Genomic DNA, 21,743 nt, shown 5'->3' on the forward strand with positions numbered 1-21,743 from the left:
CACAAAGAATATAGAAATGAAGTTCTGAAACATACTCCCCCCGATGTATATATCCCTTAAGTTTTTTTCACATGAATATCTTTCCCCCTTTGACATCAATGCCAAAAATCTAACAAAAATATCAAAGAAAAAACAAAAAACACTAAATCGCAAGGCTAACTACTCCCCCCGAGCAGTAGCATCCCCACATCAATCTAGAATGAATAATATCTCTGATAATGCATACCAAACTAATGCCAAATAGCATCAATTAGTTCTCTGCCGGAGGGGTAGAAACCTATAATCTGTCTCTGAGGTATTCAAATGATTCTTTAGGCAAAGTTTTAGTGAAAATATTTGCAATCTACTCTTTAGTGTTCACATAAACCAATCTAACCTCATTTTCTTTCACCTTCTCCTACAAAAAGTTATACTTGATAGATATATGCTTTGTCTTAGAGTGAAATACCAGATTCTTTGATATGTCTATAGTAGCAGAGTTATTATAGTGAATAACTACCAGTCCAATGCAATGCCCTTTGATATCCTTCAACATTTGCTTCATCCATGTAACCTGTGTACAATTAGGAGAAAAAACAACATACTCAACTTCAACAGTAGATAAAGAAGCACATGATTATTTCTTGCTGATCCTTGAAACCAACTTCTTCCCAAGAAAGAAAGCTCCACCGGAAGTACTTTTCCGGTCATCAACATCACCTACCCAATCTGCATCTGTATATGCACATAATGTAAATTCATCATCCTTAGGGTACCACAAACCATATATAGATGTACCTTGCAAGTATCTAAAAATTCTTTTCACCACACTCTCATGATTTTCTCTAGAATCATTTTGATATCTTGATGCAATGCAAATAGAATTCATTATATCAGGCCTAATCTGACTCAAATATAGTAAACCTCCAATCATAGAATTGTATCTAGTAGGATTTATAGGTGCAGATTCATCTTTCCTTGTCAATTTATCACTGGTAACCATAGGAGTACTTACCGGTTTAGAGTCTACCATACTAAATGTATTCAATAATTCCTTAGCATACTTAGTTTGACAGATGAAATTACCTTATCAGTCTGAGTAATCTGCAAACCTAAGGAAAATTTAATTTCCCCTATCATAGACATTTCAAATTCTTTCTCCATATTTTTAGAAAATTCCATGCACAACTTATCTTCACCTCCAAAAATAATGTCATCAACAAAAACTTCAATAATCAATATATTATCATCAGTGACTTTATAATATAGATTACTGTTAGCATTACTTTTAGTGAAACCAAGCTTCAAAAGATATTTATCTAACCTTGCATACCAAGCTCTAGGTGCCTGTTTCAATCTATATAAAGCTTTCTTTAACCTGTAAACCATGTTTTAATCATCTGAAAGTGAAAAACCCTCAGGTTTCTCAATATAAAATTCCTCATCAAGATCCCCATTCAAAAAGGCACACTTAACATCCATCTGATAAACCTTGTAGTTTTTATGTGCAGCATAGGCAAGAAATAATCTTACAACTTCAATCCTAACTACAGGTGCAAAAGTTTCACCATAATCAATTCCTTCCTTCTGAGAATATTCTTTACAAACCAATCTAGCTTTATTCCTTACAACTTGTCCATCTTCATTTAATTTATTCCTAAAAACCCATTTAGTTCCAATAACATTCTTATTTTTAGGTCAGGGAACTAAAGTCCATGTGTTATTCTTCTCTATTTGATCTAATTCTTCTTCCATAGCTTTCAACCAACATTCATCTTTACATGCTTCAATTTCTTATACTGGTTCAACTTGAGAAATTAAACATACCTCATTAGTTGCAAATCTTCTTCTTATCATCACTCCATTGTTCTTATCCCTAATGATCTGACCTTTAGAGTGATTCATCCTTACATACCTAGGAGTCTTCTTATTCTTTGTTCCTCTTCCCGGTTCTTTAGTTACTATTGAATTTTTTGATACTGTCGGAGTAATTGGTTCAACGTTCTATTCTGGTAAACGTGTTACCAGTTTAGTTATGATCATTTCCACTGCTGGTTCTTGCTCATAAACTCTGATTTGACTTTTATTCAACCCATCCACCTTGACATTAGCACTCTCCATAATTCTCTACAATCTCCTGTTATGACATCTATATGCTTTCCTTTCATTAGAATAACCCAAAAATATTCCATCACATCTAGGATCAAATTTTCCAATGATATCATCTCTCCTGATATAACATTTACTACCAAAGATTCTAAAATACTTAATTGTAGGTGTATTGACAAATCATAATTCATAAGGTGTCTTACCGGTTTCTCCTTTGATATGTACTATGTTGAATATATAGAATACTATTCTCACTACTCTCTAGTAGATATGAGGTAGATTAGTTTCCATCATCATGGTTCTAGAAACATCCAAGATAGTTTTGTTCATCCTTTCTACAACTCCATTTTGCTGAGGTATCCGGGGAGCAGAAAATTGTCTCCTTATGCCATGCTTCTCACAAAAGTTATTAAACTCATCGAACATGAATTCTCCACCATGATCTGACTTTAAACACTTAATCTTCAATCTTGTATCTATTTCAAATTTAGTTTTAAATATTTTAAACTTTTCAAAAGCCTCAAATTTATCCCTTAGAAAAGTAACCCACATCATTCTATAATAATCATCAATGAATAACATAAAATATCTATCACCTTGAAAATTTTTAACTCTAGCAGGGCCACACAAATCAATATGAATAAGATCAAGAACATAATTAGATTTATCTTGTATACTCTTAAAAGAGGTTCTGACCTATTTTCCCATTTGATATTCTTTACATACTAGATTATAGGGCTTCACAATCTTAGGTATATCTCTAATTGCCTTAGTTTAACTAATCTTTACCATCCAATCAAAATTTACATGACATAGCCTTTTATACCATATCCAACTCTTATAAATTTATGCAATCAAACATGTATTCTCACCAGAATTCAAATGAAATATATTACCTTTTGTTTGAGTACCGGTTGCAATCTCCATTGCAGATCTATTAATGATTTTGCATTTTCCATCCTTGAATTGTAATTGAACTTCATTATCCACCAATTGTCCTACACTTAAAAGATTATGCCTGAAACCTTCAACATAATAAACATTATCAATATTGTGCTTAACATCCAATGATCTAGTTCCTTTTCCCTTGATCATACATTATTTGTCATCTCCAAATCTAACCAGACTGCCATCAAATTCTTGCAAAGATAGAAGCTTCCTTTTGTCTCCAGTCATATGATGTGAACATCCACTGTCAATTACCCATTCATCCTTATCTTAAATTTTAGTATCAAGGGCCTTCTCTTCAGGTACATTCTCTTTCAGTGTCGGAAAAACTTCCTTGATATCCAGGAACACCCATTCCTTTCTGTATACACCTAAAAATGGTTTAAGATAATTAATTAAATAAGCAATTATTTAATTAATCCCCCTTCCTAATTTAATTTAATTCATTAGGCAATTTGATTAAATCCTCCCTTTCATCTACTTATTAATAAATCTAAGGATTTATTTAATAGGTTCATTGCCATAGTCCCCTTTGATTAATTAATTCAAATTAATTAATCTTCCCCCCATTTAAATCAATTCTTCTAATCCTCTAACTAATTAAAACAAATCAATTTATGAGTTGTTGGTAATTAGTTAGTCTTTTCCTATTATTTGAATTTTTAAATTTAAATTACCCACATGCCTCCTAACTTCTAACCACCTAACCTAACCATCCCTCTAACCTAACCCATTCCACCTAACCTTGGGTTTAACCAACCCTATCCTATCTTGCACATTCTAACATCCTTATCCTAACCTCCTATGGTATGGATATTTTCTTCTTCAGACACATGTCACTTTGGCCACATGTCTCCTCTCTTGGACACTTGCCCTTTTATGAGAAAGTCTCCTTGACACTTGTCACCACAAAGATGACAAGTTTCCCTTCCTCCAACCTCTTCTCCAACCTCCTCCAATTTCACCCTTGATATCTTCAGACTCAATCTTGACCGTTGATTCCTGCCACCTCACCCCTGGCCTTGGAAATCTTATAAATATCCCCCATTTTGGAGCAATAAGGATCCCATCTAATTTTCATCTTATGCATTGTTATTATAGGAAGATCCCATGTCATTATCAATTTAGGTATTGTTACTATAGGCATATCATTTGAGCATTATTGTTATAGTCAATTGCATTAGCTTAGTTTGATCATTTTCTAGCATAATTGTTGAATCATGTAGCTTAGTCAATCTCTTTTCTAGCTTAATTGCATCATCATCATAGCTTAATCATGGATATAATTATCTTAATTAGTCTCTTGGATTAATCTAGCATACTCAATCTCATCTTTGCATATCATTATCATTTCAAATCCTCCATCTAGGTGTAGTCAAGTCACTGGGATTGTTTATCTAGATTTGAGAGAAAATCCATACTCGCATCTCTTAGGAGGTGATAGGTCACTTTGTCATGGTTCATCTTTATTTTCTTATTATTTGCTAACCATGCTTGTAATGATCTATTGAGTGTTTGTGTTGCAGCTATAGGTATCACACATCATAAGCACGACATTTTGGTGCCCACCGTGGGGCCGAAAATTTCATTTTTGGCCTCTTAACACCATCAAATTTCCAATTTAGCAGGTTTCTAGCCAGGTCTGATTCAAAATTTTGTACGAGTTCCATTTTTGCCTCGTACGAGTTCCTTTGTGTCCTCGTACAAGCATTGATAATTATCATATGATCAGGTGAGAATTTTCGTATGAAATTTTGTTTCTATGTTTTTAGAACAATTTGCATTTTAGAGTTTTCATGCTTCAATTTGATTATTACTAATGCTAACCCTGGTTTGTTTGTGAGTTTTTCGGTAGCCTAACTAGTTTTTGTAGGACGATTATCGAATATTACGCTTGTCAAAGCTTCATTTCACCCAAACATCATGACTACTAATGCATCTATTTGGCAGGTTGCCTAGCAGGACTAAACCAAACTTTGTCTTCTTTAAATTTTCTAGGCACATTTGTTTTTTGCTAATGGAAATGAACAATCATGTATCATGTGTTTTGATGATAGGTGAGTATGCTCTCACCTTTCTTAGGTGATCAAAAAGTCAAACTCATCCTTTGTTTTTATTAGTGTATATCTTTAGCGGGCCTGCCCTCTCGAGGAGATAATAACTCTAAGACATTAAGGTCAGTGAGAGGGGAATGAACCAAGTGGGAATGGCTAATGCCAAGTACTCCAACCCACTATAAAATAAATGTGATTTGATGAAAATCAAGTCAATGGCAGTGCTCAGGAATAGCTCTCCTCCATACCTTTGGGTATATCAAACCTTGGTTTTCAAGGCTAGGAGACCTCTTAATTGAGTTTATACCCCGACGCGCTGCACGGATCCCTTACTAGTTCCAATTAAAATTAGAAGCTAACTGATTCACCTCTGAAAGGGTGATAATCTTTGTGTAAGAGAGATAGTAACTCTCCCAAGACACCTACCATATCATGCCCCCATTAGCATTTGGAGTCAGATAATATGGCGTTGAGAATCCATTGCGTGAGACTCAGTGGCCGTATTCTGATTAGCTATTGGGTGTGTATGTAAGTTTGTAAGAAAAGGTTTTCTCTCTCAGCCAACTTCCTTAGGTAGCGTATTGTGCTTGAGGTCACTTAACATATCACGTGTTTGCTGTGTTTTCATCCCTAAAATAGAAAATCAGACATTTAAAACTGGAAAACATTAGCAAAACATCAAACTTCATTAATCAAAATTCTGCCAAACAAACATTTTTGTCTTTTTTCTATCCTCTATCATACGAGGTATCTACTTTATTGTATGGTCTAGTGAGAATTGTCATACAAGCCGGTTTAGCAAAAATTTTTATGTCATCTTTCATCATCCGGTCCAGTGAGAATTATCGTACGAGCCATTTTAGCAGGGAATTTTATGCCATCATTTTTCATCTAGTTCTATGAGAAAGCTCATACGAGTTTATGTCTTCTATCGTGCGAGATTTCTAGTTTGTCATATGAGCCTGTATAAATTGTTGTTCTATGCTGTGTAATCTGTCATACGAATTTATGTCTCTGTTTGTCCAGAACTATCTTCTTGCATGTCTTTTTTAGATCTGTCATATTTGCTTGGTCAGTTTACAGTGAGCATAAATACATGTTATCTGCCATTCTATGCTTGGATTGTCTTCTTGGTTAGCTTGGTCAAGTTATCATCTGTCAAATTGGACTCTAGAGATAGACACCTCAAGATTTTCAAGTATTCACATTCAACAAGTTCAAGATCTAAACATCTCAAAGTGCATCATCACCCTCTTTGATAAACTGATCAATGAAAAACATAGTTTCTCATCAGGATCTATCATCCTCTATCATGAAACTACAATGTTTGGTCAGGAAAAACTTGTCCCACATCGTAGGATATATCATTCCTATTGGACTTGGTTTTTATCAAAATCATAATCATTGCACTCCAAAATCAAAGATCGAAAAACTTGCAAACTTTTAAACACTTGAATCATCTTTTTGTGTCATATCACTCTATCGCATTTACATTGACAATTGATCACTTATTAAAACAACGTTTGGACAATCGAATCCTAGTGCAAAATCTAAATCACGTGTATGCCCATTTTAACCAGAGCTCAGAGATGAAAGATCACAGAGATGGAAATTGAAACATTGGGAATAAATGAAGATTATAGAACCATGGAACATGAAGATGAAATACAAGTTGAAGAAGAAATAACATAACAACATGTCAGAGACATCAAAAAATATCCTCAATTCGATAAATTTATGGAGAAAATATTGGAGGGAGACAAAGAAAAATACTTCCTAATGTTAGCATGAATTGGTGCTACACTCCCCCAAGATTTTGATGTGAACAAATTGACGCAAAAGAAAAGTGACCCTCCTCCTAATAATGAACAATATGAAGATATTTTTGGTCTTAAAATGAATGACACATCAATTCCTATTAACACTAGAACTAATAAGGAAACTTACATGCCCAAAAGAGATGACGTAGAAATTCTAAATAACGTTCAATGCAATGAAGATACAAGAAGGGGTAGAGATGATACAAGAAAAGATCAAGATCCTCCTAGAATACAAAATCATGGTTATGTTGGCATTATGTGAACCGGCATGGCATTACGTGAACCACATGAAGACATAATGATATTGTATGTTGACATTGATGTCAATATGAGACATGGTGTGAACCGGCACATGTGATAGGTGAAGAGAGAGGAACCGGCATATGTATGAACTGGTTTATATGCCAAAGTGAAGTGGCATATTTGTTCAAAGTGAACTGGCATGTAGTTATGGGAACCGGAACATGGAAGGATTGTATGACTACCGGTTGGTAGGTATCTTCCACTTCAGGGTTTCAAGTTGGAGTACCTCAAGTCTGTGTGACTCAATCGGTGATCTTTGTGTGACGAGTTAGCAGTATGATGGAGGACAGATCGTGTTTCCACGTAAGCTCTGTATGCGTGAAGGATCTTGCATGAAGAAGACTATTCCTATCTACCTCAGGAATGAGCAAAGTTTGTCAAATGGTGATAACGCGTAACGGGTTATTAGCCGCCATGAAATCGGTGGATAATGGATGATGAAGAATATCTTGAGATCGATTCAAGATTGTTACATTTAATGCAGTATGATTCAATGGTCAGGATCAAACCGTTTGAATTGCTTAACCTAATAGGTTTAGGGTTTAAAGTTTTTTTTGCTACCAACCTATATGTTTCCTATAAGGTCGATGTTGTGTTTCTTTTTGAAGTTGTTGGAAAAAGTTGTGAGTGTGTATCCAAGAGAAGTGATATGCGATTCTTACCAGACCAAAGGAGAGAAGAGATATCTGCAAAGTGAATGTGCAGAAGGTGAAGAGGAGCCTAAATAGATCTGCATTAGCATGTAGTGCTGCTAACAGATCATTGTAATACCTGTTGATCTCTAACCACTTAAAAAATTGTAAAATCCTCTAATAGGGTAGCCTTAACTAGCTTGATTCAAAATCCCTTAAATCGGGTGGTCTTAACTAGCTTGATTAAAATCCCTTAACCGGGTAACTTGAGGCTAATGAGTTCTAAGAAGCTAGAGAGCTTAGGAGATCCTTTCAGGTATTAAGTTCTTGAAATCCTCTAACAAGGTGACCCTACTGGGTTTAACCCTTAACCAGGTGATCCCTAACAGGATCGGTTCCTACCAGAACCTATTGTAATGTCCTTAACCAGACAAGACTCCTAACAGAGCGAACTTCTAAATTGTTCAAAAAGCAGCTTGTGGGTATTCATCCCCATCATGGTTTTTCCTAGTTGGGTTTCCATGTGAAAAATATGTGTGTCATGTGAAATGCTTTTGTCTTGTGATGCTTTGTTTTACTTGTTAAGCACATGAAGGTTCTATGTTTTATGCCTGTCTATAAAAAATATTGAACTCACTGTTGTGAAGATGTGATGGTTAAGTTTACTTGTTTATGCATGAGAATATAATGATACTGTAGTATTGAGCTAAGAGGAAAGCTTATTGAGTAACTAGTTCATGACTAATTGAGCTATACTGGGTGTTACCGGTTGCACTCTATTTTACCAGTATCCCTGTTTGTTAGTCATTTGGAGTATTTGCTGTCAAACCGGTTTTGGACTGTATTTATGTTTGTACTGATTCACCCCCCCCTCTTAGTACCGGTTTGGTACTAGCGGTTCATCATTGAGTTATCAATTGGTATTAGAGCACTCTAGGTCCTCTGTGTTGTAAGCTTAACCGCTTGAGGAAAAGATCCTAGTCAAATGATGAAGAGGGAAGGTCCAAAGTTTAACAGAGAAAATTTTGGTATATGGAAAGACAGGATGAAGATATTCATCAAAAGCATGGGTGTTCAACACTGGAGTTATGGTGAAAATGTATATGTTGTTCCTACTGGTACTCTCATCGATGACCAAAAGAGAGAGATACAAGAAAATGGGCAAGTCATGGAATCCCTCATCAGTAGTCTATCTGACATTGAGTTTATTGATGTTTAGGACAAGGCAAATCCCAAAGAGGTATGGGATGCTCTTGAAAACATCTATGGTGGTGATGAACATGTAAAATAGGCTAAGGAAGAGAGCCTGAGAGGGAAGTTTGAAGACATGCAGATGGTTGAAGGAGAGACCATTCAGCAGTATGGAATAAGAATCAAAACAGTTGTTGGAGAAATAAAGAGTGCAGGTGGCAAAATTGAAGATTCCACTATGGTAAGCAAAGTCCTGAGATCCCTGTTGCCAGTCTATGCAATAAGGGTTGCTGCTATTTAGGATTTGAGATCAATAGACAAGTCTAAGGCATCCTTGGACTCCATCATAGCCAAGTTGACAGCCTATGAGCTGAATAGTTTTGATGGTAGTGTTCAAAAGACAAAATCAGCTTTTAGAGCCTTTGCTATACCTTCCAGAAAAGGAAAAGAGGCTAGCACTAGTGGGGAACCTAATCAGAGCAGAGAAATGAAGGAAGAAGAGTTTCTGATGGAATTTGAAGCACTTCTTGCCAGGAAATTCTCAAAAGGAACTGGAAAATACAAAGGTAAGCTACCTTTGAAATGTTTCTCTTGTAACCAGATAGGACATATTGCTATGAACTATCCTAATAGTGACAAGGATAAACTGGAAAGGTTCAAGAACTTCAAAGGAGGAAACTGGAGAAATTTTTTTATGGCAGTTGATGAAGGTGTCACAGATGACGAATCAAAAGATGAAGAGAATGAAGACATTGTGTTTGTTGCTATAAAGGAAGATATGGCAGACAAGAAGGCTCTTGTCTCCTAGTTTGATGATTCCAATGAGTGGATCATTGATAGTGGCTATTCTCACCATATGACTAGTGACCAGAGCAAGTTTCAATCCTTAGAGGAGTATGATGGTGGTGTGGTTCGCTTTGGCAATGATGTACCATGCATGGTCAAAGGCAGAGGGTCCATCTCTTTGAATGGAAAGAGTAGTGCTGACAATGTGTACTAGGTTGATGGACTCAGACACAACCTTCTAAGTGTTGCCCAGCTAAATTACAGTGGCCTCACTCTGAAATTCAAGAATGGAGCTTACAGAATCAAGGGAAAAGATGGTAAATTGGTGGCCACCGACATGCAGACTAAAAGCAACTTATTTCATCTGAATGCAAATATAAGTACATGTCTTATGGCTAAGCTTGATGATAGCTAGATATGGCATAGGAGAATCTACCATGTAAACTTTGATAACATTGTAAAGGCTAGTAAGATCAGGGCAGTTAGAGGGTTACCGGTGTTGAGAAAATCGGATAATACCTTGTGTAGAGAATGTCAATTGGGGAAAATGTCTTCCTCAACCTTTAAAGGTAAATCTTTCACTGCTAACAACTTGCTTGATCTTGTGCATACTGATTTATGTGTACCTATAAAAACTAGAAGTGTGCAGGGTGATAGGTACTTCATGATTCTCACTGATGACTGCTCAAGAATGATGTGGGTCACATTCTTGAAAGACAAGTCTGAGGCTTTTGGGAAATTCAAAGCTTTCAGAGCATTAGTGGAGAAGGAAAGCAGTAAAAGGATCAAATGTCTCAAAACTGATCAAGGAGGGGAATTCACTTCCAGTGAATTCAACAAGTGTTGTAAAGAATTTGGCATCAAGAGACAGCTGTTTGCCCCTTGGACTCCACAGTAGAATGGCCTAGCAGAGAGGAATAACCAGACGGTGGTTGAAGCAGCTAGAACCATGTTGATTCAAGGAAAGGTTGTTCACACCTTTTGGAGAGAAGAGGTGTGCACTATAGTCTACACTATGAACCAGGTACTCATCAAAAAGGGTAAGGACAAAACTCCTTATGAGTATTGGACCGGTAAGACACCTGTGTTTAACTACTTTAAGGTATTTGGTAGCAAATGTTACATCAAGAGGAGTGAACATCAGGGCAAATTTGAAGCTAAATGTGATGAGGGAATATTTCTAGGATATTCCACCAAGAGTAATACTTTCAAGTGCTACAACAATAGGACTCAGAGAATTATGGAAAGCACCAATGTAAGAGTTGATGAATCCTCTTCGAAGACTGAGGAAACCGGCAGTGAGCAAGCTGAAAATGAACCGGTTGCAACCTTTTGGGAACCGGTTGTTAGTCAACCAAGTAACAGTAACAGTGTTCCTGAACTGGTGAATGCTGATACTGATGAAGATGAGGATGAAGAAGAGAAGCAAGAAGAACTAGTTAAGACCATTCCTCGGTATGTCAAGTTGAATCATGATCCCAAGCAGATCATAGGTGATGGGTTTGCCCTATCCGAAGATAGTGACATGGTATGTAGGCTACATAAAGCATTATATGGTCTAAAACAAGCACCTAGGGCATGGTATGAGTGCCTACATTCCTATCTTATGAAGATTGGATTTGAGAGAACAAGTGAAGATAGCAATATCTTCTTGAAGTTTAAAGGAGATCAGATCCTGATTTGTGAAGTTTTTGTTGATGACATCATCTTTGGTGGAGATGACAAGATGAGTCATGAGTTTGCTGATGAGATGAAGAAAGAGTTTGAGATGTCACTCATAGGGGAGATTAAGTTCTTCATTGGACTGCAGATCCAATAGATGGAAGATGGAATCTTCATTACTCTATCCAAATATGTCAAAGAGGTGTTGAAGACTTTTGGCATGGAAGATAGCAAACCGGTTGGTACACCGATGGTGACCGGTTGTAAATTGACAAAAGAAGAAGATTCCACACTGGTTGATGAGAAGGAATACCGATCAATGATTGGTAAGTTGCATTATGTAGGGCATAGTAGACCAAATATTGCACATGCAGTTGGCATTACTACAAGATTCCAAAGGAGTCCAAGAGAATCTCACTTGATTTCAATCAAGCAGATTCTTAGGTATTTGAAGGGAACAGTTGACTATGGATTGTGGTATCCATACAACAATAATTTCAATCTGAAAGTGTTCATAGATGTTGAATGGGTAGGCAATGTGGATGACCGAAAAAGCAAAACCGATGGTGCATTCTTTCTTGATGGTAGACTGGTCTCATGGATGAGTAAAAAGCAGAGTTGTATCTATTAGAGTAAAGTAATTAATTAACTTTACTCTCCTCTTGAGATTTCACTTTATGCATATATTAGTCATTTAATAATTAATATTTAATTATTAAATGCACTCACCTTAGGGTTAGGTTTTCCTTTCGGTGTTGATCTCCTCTATAAGGATTGATCTCTTGTATTATTGTTACTTCTTGATTCATTTTTTCTCTGATAATAAATCTTCTCACTTTGTCAGAGCCAAAACCCTTGTTTCGTTCTCTCTCTTTCTCTGTGACAGGTTTCTTGCATGCAGATTTCTTTGGGTTCTGTGGATTTGTATTTCTCAAATCCTACATGGTATCAGAGCCAGATCTGCTGCAGCTTGTTCAGTCTTTTGAAAGATTTTGAGATCTAGGTTTTGGTTGCATCAGATCTGTGTTTGTCTTCTGTTTTTTATTTTGGAATAGGGGGTACTTTTTTTTGGTGTACTTTTAGCCCAAATGGACTTCACTATTGAGCTCGCAGTGCCCAAAAACCCCTATTTTCATATAATATACATCTGATTCAGACATAGTTGCTCCAGAAGGCAAAAAAAATTTGCCCTAAGGCCGTATGGCCCCAGGGCACGCAGTTCGAGGCGAGAAACAAAAAAAAAAATTTAAAAAAACAACGCAGTTTTTGAAAAAATTGGGCGCCACCCGTTTCAAGCGCCACGCCGCCGGTGTGTAGCCCGACGGCCTCTGCTCGGCCACTGCCGCTGATGGTAACAACCGGCCACGGCCAGGCAGCCACCGTCGCGCCGCCGGTGAGAGTGTCGCTCCCTGTGCCACCCGTGCGCCTCCCGCCCTCCACCAGCACCAACAGTGCCACCCCCGCGCCACTAGTTCTTGCACCAGCTCCTGGTCACCCAACGGACCAAGGGCCTCTTTTTTTTAAGCCCCTGAGGGCTAGAAGGGCCAAACTGGCCCTTTTGGAGCTGCTTTACAAAATCGAGCATAAATCGGATGTCCAATCTCCGTTTTTTGAAAATGAATAGGCGTTGGAAAGCTGGCTCCAAGCCCATTCTAATGGTGTAGGAATTTTTTCAGATTTTTCCAATTTGATTGCATTTTTTTGCAGTCAAAGTCCGATGAGCCTTTTGCACTCCGAGGGGCATAACTTGCTCATTTTTGCTCTGTTTTTTGAAAGTCGGTTGTTATCGCTGGTGGCGGTGGCCGGAGTGCCGCTCCCTCCACTAGCACCAGCGGCACCACCCCCATGCCACCAGTTCTTGTGCTAGCTCCTGGTCGCCCAGCGGACCAAGGGCCTCTTTTTTTAAGCCCCTGAGGGCTAGAAGGGCCAAACTGGCCCTTTTGGAGCTGCTTTACAAAATTGGGCATAAATCGGGCGTCCAATCTCTGTTTTTTGAAAATGAATAGATGTTGGAAAGCTGGCTCCGAGCCCATTCTAATGGTGTAGGAATTTTTTAAGATTTTTCCAATTTGATTGCATTTTTTTGCAGTCAAAGTCCGATGAGCCTTTTGCACTCCGAGGGGCATAACTTGCTCATTTTTGCTCTTTTTTTGAAAGTCAGTTGTTATCGCTGGCGGCGGTGGTCGGAGCGCTGCTCCCTCCGCTAACACCAGCGGCACCACCCCCATGCCACCAGTTCTTGTGCTAGCTCCTGGTCGCCCAGCGGACCAAGGGCCTCTTTTTTTAAGCCCCTGAGGGCTAGAAGGGCCAAACTGGCCCTTTTGGAGCTGCTTTACAAAATCGGGCATAAATCGGGCGTCCGATCTCCATTTTTTGAAAATGAATAGGCATTGGAAAGATGGCTCCAAGCCCATTCTAATGGTGTAGGAATTTTTTCAGATTTTTCTAGTTTGATTGCATTTTTTCATAGTCAAAGTCTGATGAGCCTTTTGCACTCCGAGGGGCATAACTTGCTCATTTTTGCTCTATTTTTTGAAAGCGAATAGGCATTGGAAAGGTGGTTCTATGATCTTTCCAGATGTGTAGTCTATTTTATCAGTAAATTATTCAGATAAGTTGAGGCACAGTTCACAAGATGGCCGACAGACCTATTGAACCTCTCACACTGCATAATTACCACACTTGGAAGGGTCGCATGATGACTCTTCTCCAGTCTCAAGGGTTATGGTCCTGTTTGGATGAGGTTCAGCCTCAGTTGACATGTGCCTTTAAGGTTATGTAGCACAGGAATAATATGGACTAGGCTATGGGATTGATGGCTTTACACATTTCCGACAGTCTTCTATTTTATCTTGAGGGTTGTCTCACTCCTCGAGCCATTTGGATCAAGTTTGATGGACTTTTTGGTACTGTCAACGAGTTCAGAGCTTTGCAGATTGAGGCAGAGTTAAATTCCTTGGTACCTGATTCATTTCCCTCTATTGAGGACTTTCTGATGAAGTTCAAACAGCAAAGATCTATTTTGCAGGGTTGTGGTAAGACTAAGACTGATATAGAGTGCATTTTCCTGATCCTCTCCAAGCTTCGGGGTCCATTTCAGATCTTCTCTTTGACCTTCTATTCCACCATGGATGCCTTGGGTGCTCGACATGTCATGCCTTCTTTTGAGGTCTTTTGTGATCGTCTGACTCATGAGCAAGCTAAGCTTAAGAAGTTGGATTCACTTTCAGGTTCACAGAACCAAGCATTGGTAGCCCAGTCCTCCAAAGGAAAACAAAAGTAGAAACTGAAGCCTAAGAAAGATTTAGAGGCTAGTGAGAATCCCTCCAAGCCACCACCTAAGTCTGATTCAAAACCACAGTCCAATTCTAAATAGGGCAAATCTTCAAAGTCTGGTGAGTCTTCCTCCAAGACTAAGAAGAAATTTGATGATCCTTGTAGTTTTTGTGGCAAGGAAGGACATCCCATTTCCAGGTGTTGGAAATGTTTAGACGCTTTGGAGGAAGCCATGCAGCAGCATAATATCAGTGCACCTAAGCCTCCTTCACAACCCACAGGGAAAGGTCATGCTCTTTCTGCATGAGCATTGTCCTTAGCATCCACTTGGATTCTAGATTCTGGTGCCTCTCACCATATGACACACACAGAGGATTTGGTCACCGCTCTTGCCCCTATAGGCACTAGACATATTGCAGTTGGTGACTCAGCACACTTTCCGTTCAGGGTTCCGATACTGTTTCATTGGATGGTGGTTGTCTACAGGATTTGCTTTTGGTTCCTGACATTTCGACAAACCTTCTATCCGTTTATTAGATTTGCCACTCTGGCTCTAGTAAGACAGTTGAGTTCTCACCTCATGATGTGGTTATTCAAGATCTTCATGATCCTGACTTGGTTGTGGCTACTGGGAGTGTGGATTCTGCATCTCACTTATATAGATTTGATGGCTTTGAGAGTTCAAACACTGTTGGTTCCTCTCTTATAGCACATACAGATTCAGTGAGCAGGCTTTGGCATGAGCGTTTTGGCCATGTCAATTACAGATATCTACAGCAGATGAGTACACAGGCATTTGTGATTGGGCTTCCACAAATTTATTGTACTGATGGTGTATGTCATGGTTGTGTCCTTGGCAAACATCATCGAGATCCTTTTCCTAAGGGTCAAGCCTCTCGTGCTAGGGTAGCCCTAGAGTTGGTACACAGTGATCTTATGTCCTTTCCGACTCCTTCCTTTTCAGGGGCCCATTATGTGCTCACTTTTATTGATGACTTCTCCAGATGTACATGGGTGTACTTTCTTAAGTACAAGTCTGATGTCTTTGACTCATTCAGGATTTTTAAGACATTTGTGGAGAAGCAATCTGGACTTTCTATCAGGAGGATACGCATAGATAATGGGGGGGAGTATGTTAATCAGGCTTTCAGAGATTTTTGCACTGAGCATGGTTTACAACACCAGTTTATAGTTCCTTACACCCCTCAGCAGAATGGTGTTGCTCAGAGAAAGAATAGAACCTTACGGGAGATGGCAAATTGTATGATACAGTCTCGAGCTATGAGTTCTTCATTTTGGGCTGAGGTAGTCAATTGTGCCAATTATATTCAGAATTGGATGCCTCATAAGGCATTGCAACATATGACTCCTGAGGAGGCTTGGACCCATGTCAAGCCTAATGTTTCTACATTCTGAGTTTTTGGTAGTGAGGCTTGGGCATTTATTCCTGATGCTCAGCGGAAAGCCATGGAGAGGAAGAGCCGAACACTCATATTTTTTGGCTACTGTGAGGATGTTAAGGCATATAGGTTGTTTGATCCTAATTCCAGAGAGGTCTTGTTTCGGTGGGATTTCCAGTTTGATGAGCGCTATCCTCAGATGGATTCTCCATCACCAGCTTCTCCCTCATTGCCTACTCCTTCCTCTTCATCTCTTGAGGATTACTTATCTCTTGAAGATGATTTAGATGATGATCCACCATCTCCACCACCACCAGTTGCTCCGTCTTTGCCGAGGTGGGCCCGTGTCACTGTTGATGTAGTTGGTTCTTTGGTAGGTGATCCTTCAGATACTCGTTGCACTTGTGCTCAAACATCTGGTTCTAGTCTTTTGAGTCATGCCATTTCAAATGATCCTCAAAAGTTTTCAGAGGCAAAAGGACACCTTGAGTGGGATAGGGCCATGGATGAGGAGTATTCTTCTTTGATGAAGAATCATACTTGGGATCTTTGTCCTCTTCCTAAGGGAAGAAAGTTGGTTCGATGCAAGTGGGTGTATCGTACCAAGTATGCTGCATATGGTTATATTGATAAGTATAAGGCACATCTTGTTGCGAAGGGGTTTTCTCAGGTAGAGGGTATTGACTACTCTGAGACCTTTGCTCCTATCGCCAAGATGAATTCTATATGCCTGGTCCTTTCACTTGCAGCTTCATAGAGATGGATAGTGTTTCAGATGGATGTGAAGAGTGCCTTCTTGCATGGAGACCTACATGAGGAGATCTATATGGAGTAGCCTCAGGGATTTGTGCAGGACACTTCTTTGGTTTGCAGACTTCGACGTTCATTGTATGGTCTCAAACAAGCCCCTCGGGCTTGGTATGAGAAGATGGACTCTTTCTTGCTTTCCTCTCACTTCACACGCTGTCATTCCGATCACACCGTGTATATTCAGCATCAGGAGGGTGATCTTTTGATTCTTGTGCTATATGTAAATGATCTCATCCTTACAAGTAGCTCATCCTCCATGATTCAGCATGTTCAGAGAGCTTTGATGGAGCAGTTTGAGATGACGGATCTTGGTCTTATGCACTTCTTTCTGGGTCTACAGGTTATTTAGTCTTCATATAGGATTTCCATATTTCAGGAGAATTATGCTCTTGATATGCTTTAGCGATTTGGCATGCTTGATTGCAAGTTTGCCCCCACTCCATTTTAGTCAGGTGTTGTTTTGTCTTCCACTTGCTCTACTCCTTCAGTAGACCCCACTTTATATAGGCAGTTGGTTGGCAGTTTGTTGTACCTAACACATTCTCATCCAGATCTTTCCTTTGTGGTTGGCCTTGTCTCTCAATTCTCCCATGATCCTCATGAGAGCCATTGGCAAGCAGCCAAATGTATTTTGAGGTACATTCGGGGCACCACTCATTATGGCATTCACTACACTTCAGGATCCCCTCACATCATTGGCTTCACTGACTCCGATTGGGCTGGTGATGTCAATGATTGGAAGTCTACTTCTGGCTTTGTTTTTTGCCTTGGTTCTAGTCCTATCACATGGTCTTGCAAGAAGCAGTCTGCTATTGCATTATCATCTACAGAGGCTGAGTACCGTGCAGTAGTGTTAGCCAGTCAAGAGGTTTTATGGCTTCGGTAGTTGATGATAGAGTTTGGGTTTCCTCCAGATTGTCCCACTATTTTTTGGTGTGACAATCAGAGTGCCATTCACATTTCTCGCAACCCAGTGGAGCATCAGCGGACAAAGCACATTGAAATCCACATGCACTTCATCAGGCAGTTGATTCAGGATGGTTCTCTCATCTTGGACTGCATTCCTACAGAGGAGCAGGTTGCAGACATCTTCACAAAACCTTTGGCATCTTCGCGCTATCTTCAGTTGCGCTCCATGCTTGGGGTGAAGGAAGTTGTCCTTGGGGGGTCTCAGTGAGGCCTTCCTTCCTTCATGTTTTCTTTTCAGCATGATTCTTTATCTTTTTTTGGAGAGGAGTTTTTTCCCACTGGGTTTTCTCCTTTACTCCACTTTATAGAGATTTTCTTGTATTCGGGTACCTGATCAGGCCTTGTTGCCGGGACCCTCTATTGCATTGTAGTTCCTTTGCTTTCTTCTGCATTGTTTGTAGCTGCATTGTAGCTCATCTTAAGGGGGGGTGTTAGAGTAAAGTAATTAATTAACTTTACTCTCCTCTTAAGATTTCACTTTATGCATATATTAGTCATTTAATAATTAATATTTAATTATTAAATGCACTCACCTTAGGGTTAGGTTTTCCTTTCGGTGTTGATCTCCTTTATAAGGATTGATCTCTTGTATTATTGTTACTTCTTGATTCATTTTTTCTCTAATAATAAATCTTCTCACTTTAACAGAGCCAAAACCCTTGTTTCGTTCTCTCTCTTTCTCTGTGACAGGTTTCTTGCATGTAGGTTTCTTTGGGTTCTGTGGATTGGATGAAGCATGTACTGGAAGGCTTCAAAATCCCTATATCTGAACCAGTAAGTATATTCACACAAGTGCTATCAATATATCAAAGAATCTAGTTTTACATTCTAGAACCAAGCATTTCGAACTTAAGTATCATTTCTTGAGGGAAAAGGTTTAGAATAAAGAGATTGCACTGGAGCATGTCCAGTAAGGAGCAATTAGCAGACATATTCACCAAGCCTCTCCCAAAGACAACATTTGTGCATTTGAGAGGTGAATTAGGGGTATTGCCCCTTTAGGAGGTGAACTAAAAGTGATTGCTCCACATCAATCAGGTACTGTAAAGACAAATTTTTGGTTGATTGGTGTGTTGAAGGATGCTACTCCTCAGGGGGAGCAGCACGATGAAACAGTGATGACTGTACCTCCACTTTGGCATTGTTGTCAAAGGGGGAGAAGATGTGAAGCAGAGAAGATATATTTTTTATATTGCCATCAATTCCAAAGGGGGAGATTGTTAGCATTATGTGAATCGGCATGGCATTACGTGAACCGACATGAAGACATAATGATATTGTATGTTGTCATTGATATCAATATGAGACATGGTGTGAACTAGCACATGTGATAGGTGAAGAGAAAGGAATTGGCATATGTATGAACCAATTTATATGCCAAAGTGAAGTGGCATATTTTTTCAAAGTGAATTGGCATGTAGTTATGGGAACCGATACATGGAAGCATATATATGACTACCGATTGGTAGGTAGCTTCCACTTTAGGGTTTCTGGTTGGAGTACCTCAAGTCTGTGTGACTCAATCGGTGATCTTTGTGTGATGAGTTAGCAGTATGATGGAGGACAGATCGTGTTGCCACATAAGCTCTATGCACGTGAAGGATCTTGCATGAAGAAGACTATTCCTATCTACCTTGGGAATGAGCGAAGTCTGTCAGACGGTGATAACGCGTAAAGGGTTATCAGCCGCCATGAAATCAGTGGCTAATGGACGATGGAGAATGTCTTGAGATCGATTCAAGATTGTTGCATTTAATGTAGTATGATTCAATGGTTAGAATCAAACCGTTTGAATTGCTTAACCTAACAAGTTTAGGGTTTAAAATTTTTTTTGCTACGAACCTGTATGTTTCCTATAAGGTTGATGTTGTGTTTCTTTCTGAAGTTGTTGGCAAAAGTTGTGAGTGTGTATCCAAGAGAAGTGATACGCGATTCTTGCCAGACCAAAGGAGAGAAGAGATATCTGCAAAGTGATTGTGCAGAAGGTGAAGAGGAGCCTAAATGGATCTGCATTAGCATGTAGTACTATTAACAGATCATTGTAATACCTATTGATCTCTAATCACTTCAACAGTTGTAAAATCTCCTAACAGGGTAGCCTTAACTGGCTTGACTCAAAATCCCTTAAATTGGGTGGTCTTAAATGACTTGATTAAAATCCCTTAATCAGGTAACTCAAGGCTAATGAGTTCTGAGAAGCTAGAGAGCTCAAGAGATCCTTTCAGCTATTGAGCTCTTGAAATCCTCTAACAAGGTGACCCTACTGGGTTTAACCCTTAACCAAGTATCCCTTAACCAGGTGATCCCTAATAGGATCGGTTCCTACCAGAACCTATTGTAATGTCCTTAACTAGACAAGGCTCCTAATAGAGAAGACTTCTAAAGAGTTCAAAAAGCAACTTGTGGGTATTCATCCCCACTATGGTTTTTCCCAGTTGGGTTTCCACGTGAAAAATATGTGTGTCATGTGAAATGCTTTTGTCTTGTGATGCTTTGTTTTACCTATTAAGCACATGAAGGTTCTATGTTTTATGCCTGTCTATAAAACATATTGAACTCACTATTGTGAAGATCTAATGGTTAAGTTTACTTGTTTATGCATGAGAATATAATGATACTGTAGTATTGAGCTAAGAGGAAAGCTTATTGAGTAACCGGTTCATGACTGTTTGAGTTGTATTAGATGTTATCGATTGCACTCTATTTTACCGATATCCCTATTTGTCAGTCATTGGGAGTATTTGTTGTCAAACTAGTTTTGGACTATATTTGTGTTTGTACTAATTCACCCCCCCCTCTTAATACCGGTTTGGTACTAGTGGTTCATCATTGAGTTATCAGGTTATGCAAGAACAAATCATGTTGATAATCCTATCACAACTCTCATACAACAAATACAAACACTGCAAACACAAATTTAAGATATGTAGAGAGGAAATGTTCGAAGATACTCACTTCAAGAAATCTGTCCTTATCCATTTGACAAAAATATAAACATGATACCATTTCCTATAGGTTGTGAAACTCCTAGATACAAAAAATATGATGAAAGCACTGACCCTGAAGATCATATATGAGAATTTTGCACAATGAGTATGGAGTTTGCAAATGAGGATACCTACTTGATGAGATTATTTCCAAAAAGCTTAACTGGACTAGCTATGGAATGGTTCTCCAAACTTCCACCTGGAATCAAATCATTCTCAGAATTGGTGGATAAGTTTGTTTCACAATACTCTTACAACATACAACATGAAGTAATAATGCTAGACCTATGTAATGCCAAACAAAAGAGTGAAGAACCTTTCATGACATTTTTACAGAGATGGAGATGGTTAGCTTCACGATACCCTCGTACAGTGATAGAGAATGAAAAATGGACATATTCATCGACAACATCAAATGAGTTATCATCTAAAAATGCAAGGAAATCAAAGTTTCGGAAAGATGATTGATAATGGAATCAAAATGGAGGAAGCCATGATAAAGAAAGGTGAGTTGAAAATATATAAAGAAGGAGTTCACCCTCCTAAAAACACTAACAACAACCACAATGATAAGCCAAAGTTTTGGAATAAAAATCATAGTGTCATCAAAGATGGAATAGTGGATAACAACAATGTGAAATGAAAAAAACTGGTTTTTAATTTATCCAATCACTCAGCAGCAGCTCAGCAAAATAACAATCACTAAAAAGCAACTATCAAAAATTTCTTTCGAAGGCAATTTACAAACATTGGTGAACCCCTTGGATCTGCACTAAAGAAACTTCTCACAAAAAAATTGATTACTTTTCTAGAAGAA

Source organism: Cryptomeria japonica, chromosome 6 (genome assembly GCF_030272615.1).
Source record: "Cryptomeria japonica chromosome 6, Sugi_1.0, whole genome shotgun sequence".
In the NCBI taxonomy this organism is placed as follows: Eukaryota; Viridiplantae; Streptophyta; class Pinopsida; order Cupressales; family Cupressaceae; genus Cryptomeria; species Cryptomeria japonica.